This window comes from Diadema antillarum, unplaced genomic scaffold (genome assembly GCF_040938485.1).
Source record: "Diadema antillarum isolate AM-2024a unplaced genomic scaffold, OU_Dant_1.0 seq00000441_RagTag, whole genome shotgun sequence".
NCBI classification, from domain to species: Eukaryota; Metazoa; Echinodermata; class Echinoidea; order Diadematoida; family Diadematidae; genus Diadema; species Diadema antillarum.
This window is the reverse complement of record NW_027271416.1, coordinates 177,780-186,990: the sequence shown is the minus strand read 5'-3', so window position 1 is coordinate 186,990 and position 9,211 is coordinate 177,780.

The window sequence follows — 9,211 nt, the reverse complement described above, 5'->3', positions numbered from 1 at the left end:
CAGGAAATGATAAAAATGAAATGCAGGGGACCATCATCATAAGCTAAGCTTGACGAGGATGATGGCCCCAGGTAAAGAGATACATAAAGAAAATCTTGCCACTCACTGAGTGGGGGGTAATTGTGCAATGGGCTCAACGAAGAGATACATAAAGAAAATCTTGCCACTCACTGAGTGGGAAGTAATTGTGCGAAGGGCGTGCGGTGCAGTGCGGTGTGCATTGTGTTGGGATGAATCTTGGTTTGTACGTTGAGTGTTATTTTGTGTATCAGTGTGATGAGGTGAATGTTACTTCAGTTATGGCCGTGAACTCATTGTTTAGGGTGTTTGTTGACCAGGTGGTATGAATATTTATGTGTCAGAAGTATACTGGATTATGAGGGTGTTTTTTAGTTCTCGTTTGAAAATGTTCAACGACGTACGTTGTTTTAAATTAGGGGGTAAAGAATTCCAAATATCTGGTCCATTGTGCTTTAATGATTTTTGAGCTAAAATGATTCTGGGGTTTTCGAGATGGTAATCGGACGACTGACGTGTTGGATATGAATGAACGGTGAAATTTGGAGTGAAGAAGCCATCAAAAAATTTTGGAAGACAATTAAATGTATATCTATACATAAAAACAGCAGTTTGAAAGGTGTGAAGATCCTCAATTTTCAATGTTTTTAGTTGACGAAATAGGGGATTGGATGGGGATAAGTAACGGGAATTGGTAATCAAACGTACAGCACGTTTTTGGAGAGTAAAAATTGGATTAATTTTAGTTGAGCCACAGTTTCCCCAAGCGATATTGCAGTATGTGATATGTGGTAAGATCAATGCATTGTATAGAATAGTCAGGGAATTTTGAGAAATGAAGTTTTTCAGTCGATATAAAACTCCTACAGTTCTTGAGACAGACGTGTGGATATTATGAATGTGATCGTTCCAAGTTAAACTCGAGTCAATTGTGATTCCTAAGAATTTAGTAAATCTTACTTCAGTTAAAGATAATCCATCAATATTGATATTATAACTGCTGTTAATGTTCTGTGAAGCAGTAGGTTTGAAACGTATAAAATTTGTTTTAGAGACATTAAGGGATAATTTATTACATATAAACCATCGGGAGACTTTGTCTATTTCCGTGTTCAGAGTATTAAACAGTGTTTCAAGGTTCTCATGGGAGTAAAAAATATTAGTATCATCCGCAAAAAGTATAAATTTAAGAGTTTTAGATGTATTTATTATATCATTAATATATACAAGGAACAGTAGGGGGCCAAGAATTGATCCCTGGGGAACACCACATACAATATTAGAATTCGGAGATTTAGATGACTTAAATAGTACATATTGCTTTCTGTTGGATAAATAATCAATAATCTAAGAAAGTGCTAAACCACGAATACCATATCTTTTTAATTTGTAAATTAATATATCATGATCTATGGTATCAAAAGCCTTTGATAAATCCATGAAAATTCCTATAAAATGTTTTTTATTGCAAAAGATTCAGTAATCTTATCTAACAATTGAATTATAGCTAAATCAGTGGAATGGCCCTTTCTAAATCCAAACTGATTAGGTATAAGTAGGTCATTTACATGAAGAAAAATGTACAGGCGTTTATGAATAATTTTTTCCAGAATTTTAGAAATACTAGGTAATAACGATATTGGTCTATAATTTGTTAAAAGAGAAGGGTCGTCTTTTCTTTTGAAAATTGGAACTGCTTTCGCAATTTTTAATGAGTTTGGGCATATTCCAGAAGACAGTGAAAGATTGAAAATGTAAGATAAAGGTGTGGTTATTTGTTTGATGATTTTCTTCAGTATATAAACACTTATTTCATCATGGCCACTAGATCTACTTGGTTTTAATCTGTTAACAATCTCCAGTATTTCTTCCTCATCTGTTGGGGTAAAGAAAAGGGATTTGTCGCAGTTTGGTGGAAGAAATTCAGTAAAGTTTGAATGAACATGTTTGTTTTTTATTTTTGAAGCTAATTGGGGGCCAATATTTACGAAGTATGAGTTAAAAGCGTCAGATATTTCATCAGGGTTTATGAGTTCTTTGTTGTCATTATAAAAAACGGACAATGTTTCCTTATTATTTTTACCTGTTATTTCATATATAGTTTCCCATAAACCATTTACGTTATCCTTTTGATTATCAAACTTATCAGAATAATACATTTTACGAGAAATACGAATCAAATTACTGAGTATATTTCTATACTTTTTGTAATCTGTAAAATGTTTTGTATTGTGGGTAGTAATCGCCAGTTTATACAATTTATTACCGGTTTTTATTGAATTGATGATTCCCTTTGTAATCCAGGGATGTTTGTTCATTCTGCGTGTGTTTTTCTTAACTAAAGGAATGTTTTTTCGATAATAATATAAAAGTTTATCTAGGAAAATATCATAAGCTTTATCGGCGTTATTTTGAAGATACACTTCTTGCCATTCTTCCTTCACTAAATCAAGATTAAGTAATTCAATATTCTCGTCTGATTCTTTTCTGTACATTATCGGCCTGGGTTTTGAAATACTTTTGACGTTTTCAGAATAACGAAGAATAATGAATATCGGTAAATGATCAGATATATCATAATATAAAATACCATTAATAAATTTATTTACAGAAAAGTTATTAGAAAAAATATTATCCAACAAGGTTTTAGATGTTTGGGATATTCTTGTTGGGTTATCAATATGGGAATGGAAAGCATATGAAAAAAGAATAGTTTTTAATTTTACCGCTAAAGTATCTATTTTCGTCATGTCAATATTATAGTCGCCCATAATATAAATTTCCTTATTTTCTTGTGTAATCGTGTTGAGGCATTCATCAAAATTTTCTAAAAGCATTTCGGTTTTATGATTTGGTGGCCTGTATATAACACCAATTATCTTATTTTTCATTTTATCATTAATGATTTCCACAAACAGGCTTTCACAACCTTCAATATCAATATCAGTTCTTATTTTTACTCGCAATTCGTTATATATATATAGGGCTACCCCTCCCCCTCTACCTCTCTTACGATCAGAGCGAAATATTTTATATCTATCAAGACTAAACAAATTTGGAGACGTGTGCCCTAGCCAAGTTTCAGTTATACCGATTGCGGAAAAGGGAAAATTTTGTAAAGAAAGAAGAAGTAGTTCAAATGAATCAAAATTTTTGTTTAAGCTTCTAGCATTCCAGTGGAATAAGCTAAAATCTTTAATGGGGTTATAATTAGTGTCATCATTCCTATTTGTGGAATTACTACGGGAATTATTAACATGACTTGCAGTGGAATCAAGTGAAGATTTGAACATATTATTGAAATCCGAAATAGTGTAGTATTTACTGTGATTACTTATGATACCCTGGTCAGGATGATCGTTGTTATGAGTCATGAGGATTTGAGTGCAAAGTTGAGAATGGTTGTTCTGGGGCCATGTATTTTGTGTAGTACGTTGCAATGTCTGTGCGTGAATGTAAATGTGAGTGTGTGCATGTGTGGGGGTGTGCAGTGCATGTGCGTTGATAATAACAATAATGATACTGATACATTTTTACGTTATACAATAGAACAAATGTTACATCATATAGTCTCGCTAAATTTATGTCTACAAAAGTAAATGGAATCCTCCTACACTTAACGTTGGTGAGGTAAATTCGTATGCGTAATATGAAATAACAATGATTATAAAAGAAGACAAGGCGCTTCTATGGTAATAACAGAAATATAATAACTCCAATAATAGCATACGAACGAGGTGTTCTAACAGTTAAGGTAAAAAAATTAGATTGGTTGTTTTACAGAGTCATGCTGACAAGCCCCTTCGAACGTCTATGCATTTACGTAGAGATAGTTTGTGAAGGTGAGACATGAAAGAGGAATGTACATCTGGAGAAAAATTCTTGTGTCAAACTACAATGAAAGGGTTCACAAGTTTACAAGAGTGCAAACGGAACATTCTTGAGTGATTTATAACTGTGCACGGACACAGTCTTGACAAAAATAAAAAGTAAATGGAATCCTCCTACACTTAACGTTGGTGAGGTAAATTCGTATGCGTAATATGAAATAACAATGATTATAAAAGAAGACAAGGCGCTTCTATGGTAATAACAGAAATATAATAACTCCAATAATAGCATACGAACGAGGTGTTCTAACAGTTAAGGTAAAAAAATTAGATTGGTTGTTTTACAGAGTCATGCTGACAAGCCCCTTCGAACGTCTATGCATTTACGTAGAGATAGTTTGTGAAGGTGAGACATGAAAGAGGAATGTACATCTGGAGAAAAATTCTTGTGTCAAACTACAATGAAAGGGTTCACAAGTTTACAAGAGTGCAAACGGAACATTCTTGAGTGATTTATAACTGTGCACGGACACAGTCTTGACAAAAATAAAATTTTTTTATGTTATACAATAGAATAAATTTTACATCATATAGTCTCGCTAAATTTATGTCTACAAAAGTAAATGGAATCCTCCTACACTTAACGTTGGTGAGGTAAATTCGTATGCGTAATATGAAATAACAATGATTATAAAAGAAGACAAGGCGCTTATATGGTAATAACAGAAATATAATTACTCCAATAATAGCATACGAACGAGGTGTTCTAACAGTTAAGGTAAAAAAAATTGATTGGTTGTTTAACAGAGTCATGCTGACAAGCCCCTTCGAACGTCTATGCATTTACGTAGAGATAGTTTGTGAAGGTGAGACATGAAGGAGGAATGTACATCTGGAGGAAAATTCTTGTGTCAAACTACAATGAAAGGGTTCACAAGTTTACAAGAGTGCAAACGGGACATTCTTGAGTGATTTATAACTGTGCACGGACACTGTCTTGACAAAAATAAAAAAATTCATTCTGTATACATTATCTACGGGTAGCTTAGGAAAATCCAGACCAATTGAATTTGTCCCGATCGTCAAAAACATCAGCCGTTTGTTTATCTTATACAAAATTTTTAGAATCTGATTTAAATGTAAGCTGGTATGTTGTTTGATTCGTCAGAAGCGGAAATAAATGATACTCTGCTGATCAATAGTGCTCTATGGGGAAGAAGTTCAGTTTAAACAAAAACAAAAAACAAAAACAAAACAAAACAAAACAAAAACAAACAAACAAACCAAGATGCGGCCAACTGATGTCATTGTCAATATCAAGGTTGAAAGGTAAGTGCAGTTTAGGTATAATCAGATATGCACGTAAATAAAAAGTCTTTCCGGTAATGCAGCGGCGCCGGCAGGGCCCGGCATTCGGACGAAAGGGTCATAACAAGATAAAAAAAGAATATCTCAGTTGCTATTACTGAGTCATGCTGCTTAACCCCTGCCAACGACTGTGCACTAGCGGAGAGAAACTTTGTGCAAAGTTCATGCATTCTAAGTAGTAATATGACAATAATAAAATTATATTTCATTAAATCCAAATGGAATGATGTGGTGGGTGTAAATCCACGAAGACCTCTTTAAGAAAGAGAAAAGAAATGTGTTAATTTTGGTTTAGCCCCTTTGACTTTGATTTGTTTTACGGGGGGGGGGGGGAACAAAGCAACGATAAAAGAAAGCTCTTCCACATAATAAAGACATTCGTCGTGGATTTGTGCTCAAACATGCGACAAATGATATAAAACATTGCTTAATCACTCATTAAAGAAACAATTCCCACAAAGTTTACTCATTCCCACATATACCAATTAAAGAATTGCATCCCACAATACATGTACCATAATTCAGTCAGACCATCTGTTTCACTATCCTGAGTAGCTCCCAACCGACGTGTTTTCTTTTTCTATTCTTCAAGCTGTTAACGGCCCATTGTACGCATAAACTTCAATAATGTTTGGATGTACGTAGACTGTATTCCTTATTGTGTTAGAAAAAATGACTGTATATCATTTGTAACATTATGCTCAATGCAGAAAATTCCGAATAAATTGAATTGAATTGAATTGAATGGAATTGAAATGAATTGAAATGAACTGAATTGTTGATATCTAATAACTTGGAAGCAAACATTTTGCATTCGCCTTAGTTAGCAGAAGCAAGAAGTGGGCCTATGTTGAAAAAACTCCGTCACTATTCTTTCTCTTTTTGTTTATTGTTTGAATAATTTTCATTTGCTTGATTTGTGGGTGTGTTATTGGGATGATGGGGGGGGGGGGGGGGGGGGAGTCATCCAGAATTGCGGTAAGTATGATGTATGTATTCAAATCAACAATGAAGGATGTTACTAGACGAAAATAATGAAAGCATCCCATCGAAGTTTACACAAATTGTGATCTCCTCCATTCAAATGAACCACCAAATCAGATTTATTGAGCCCGGTTTTAAAGTATTCATATTGAAAACAGGTATAGTGAACAAAGTTACAAAATTCTGTTACATTGCGCTTCGTTACTTCGTCCTTTATTACGAATCCAAACATTTTTACACCATGCTTCCCATTAACCTCTCTTTTTATTTTGATAAATTAATGTTAGTATCTAATTTCTCTTTGTACTCGTTGGTGCGTTTACCGCTATGTGTTTTTTGTTTTGTTTTGTTTGAATCTCTTGCTATTAGACAAACAGACACCATGGCAACGTTTCATCAAATCAGCAGCCAGAATCTGGAGTGTCCCATTACGAATTTTGTCTGACACTGTTTAACCAACCGAAATCACTGGCATGTTCTCATACCTTCTGCGAAGACTGTCTGGAACGTATCTCTCAAACTCAGCCAAACCAACGAACTATAACATGTCCTGTATGCAGGAAAGGAACGCCCCTACCCAGTGGAGATGTGAGTAAATTACAAACAGTCGTACCCCTGAATTCTCTCGTGGACGAAGTTAAAACGAAGAATCCAACATGCACAGTTTGTGAGAAGGATGAAAAGCCACCAGCTGTGTCCTACTGTCAGGACTGTGGGAAATATATGTGTAAGTTATGTGACTCAAAACATTCCGGCTGGACACCATTCTCCACTCACACAGTGGTAGCCATGAGCGAGGTGCTCTCGGGAAAAGTTCCGCTTAAGAGACGACGGAAGTGTAAGAAACATCCTAACGATGATGAGGAGTGTTTCTGTATCGGATGTCGGGAGTACGTCTGCTGTAAGTGCGGGATGTTAAGACATTTACAAGCAGGGCATCAGATCGAAGAGGCAGCTATCCATGAGGAGAGATTGATAGAAAATATCAAGAAGTTACAAGAAAGGGCAAAATCAAAGAAAAAAACCATTGAAAATCATATCGATTTCATAGAAATACAACGAAATGAAATAACAAACATGATGAGAAAGCTCAATGATGACATCGACAAGACGTACGAGGAATACATGCAACTATTGTCAGCCAGAAGAGAGGCCCTGAAATGTCAAGTGAAACGATGGTCTGAAAAATTCGAGAAGGACTTAAAAGTCATGGAGGAAGAAAATCGGCAAATAATTCGTCAAATGAACGCTATGGAAGAGCTGGTAACTGACGGTGTGAAGGTACCGCTAGAGAAAGACGCCTTGCTTGCACACGACACGCTGTGCGAGAACTTGAAGAGCGTTCTGGGACGAGATGATCCTTACGACCAATCACCGAGAAGTGTGGCAGAACGAGCTAAGAAGATTTCATTTAGTAGACACGTGAAGGTCAATGAACTTTATTTGGGAGAGCTGGAAGGTTGCACATGGGATATCAAAGCAGACATTGAGCTCTCTATGACAGACAGCATGGACTGTATGACTCGTGCACCAGACGGTAAGATGGCGGTGGGATCGTATAAAGGTGGAATCTATCTCTACTCCCCTGATGGCAAGTTACAGCAGGCCGTGCTGTTGAATGTCCGTGTGACTAGCATTGGATTTCTGTCTGATGGTCGAAGTGCTGTACGTGACCACGAAAATAAGATATCACTCTACACTCCACAGTGGGAGAAGTTCGACGTAAGGTTCGAGACGATGAGCTTCAATGAAGCACGATATGGTTATCTCACTGTGCATAGAGATGATAATATCTACGTGGGTCAATGGACGTCCGAAAAGATCCAAGTATTTACCCCACAGGGTGGTAAGGCAGTCAGGGAAATAATATGTGATGGATTTACACCTTGGCAATTATTCTCCTTTCACACCACGAGGAAACTAATACTGAGAGATACAGTAGTTGCTGTCGTCTGCCTTGATGGCGATGGTATGGGAAGGAGGGAAAATGTCTTGATGAATGAGGGTATGTTTGGCTACCCAGCTGTTTGTCGTGATGATTCGGTCATTGTAGCCTGGGTGAAACGCGAGGAGGGTCTCGTCAATATCAATCGATACACTAGAGATTTGGAGCACGTGCACAATCTCATCACTGATTTCAAAATACAAAAACCAGGAAGATGGTGGTACTATCTTCAAGAGTTTGAGAGTGGTGAGATTGCTTTCTGCACTCCTGATAGACTTTACATATTTGATGTGATCTAATGTGAAATGTGATAGACGATTTTGTCGTGCAGCAGCATTTTAGAAGAATGGACTCTTTGGTGGGATACTCTAAGTGAGTACAATATCGTAATGAATCAAGTTTACATGTGTGTTAACGGACTGCACATGCATGTGCCGCGCCTCCTCACCTGAACATTCATACACTTGTTATGACCTTACTCATGTCGAAAAGTTGAAGTAATTTATTGATGATTGACTATTCCAAAGGTAAATCAGAGCCAGTTACAACATTTGTTTTGCGATATTAGTGCTCTAAATGGTACATTATTTAGAGGAAAATGTCTTTCAGCTCGAATCAGTTAAAAGCTAATATTTGCTGCATGTACCACCGTGGTTTGGGGAATAATGTAATAATAGGCATACACAACCCCTGCGGCGCAGGTCTATGAATGGGCATGAAAACTTATATGTAGTGTATGTTTATAATTTTCCATTTATAAAACTCATTTTATATATTGCTTGACAATGCCGATACTCATCATCCATGAGTCATGAATTTTGTAATCTGTCTGTCTATCAAAGTACATGTATTCTGGCTTTGGTACTTTTCCTTTGGTCTAAAGTGGTACGAACTTTGCCACGATTTGCATGATTATGCACTTTGCAGGATTATCAAATTTGGTTGGTTTTTTTTTTTGGTTGAAATATATGATATATATATTCTTTTTTTGTCTTTCAGTTTTGTTTTGTACGTATTTTTTTGTTATGAAATCACCCGATAAGTTTATTTTGTGCTTCTGTGTTTA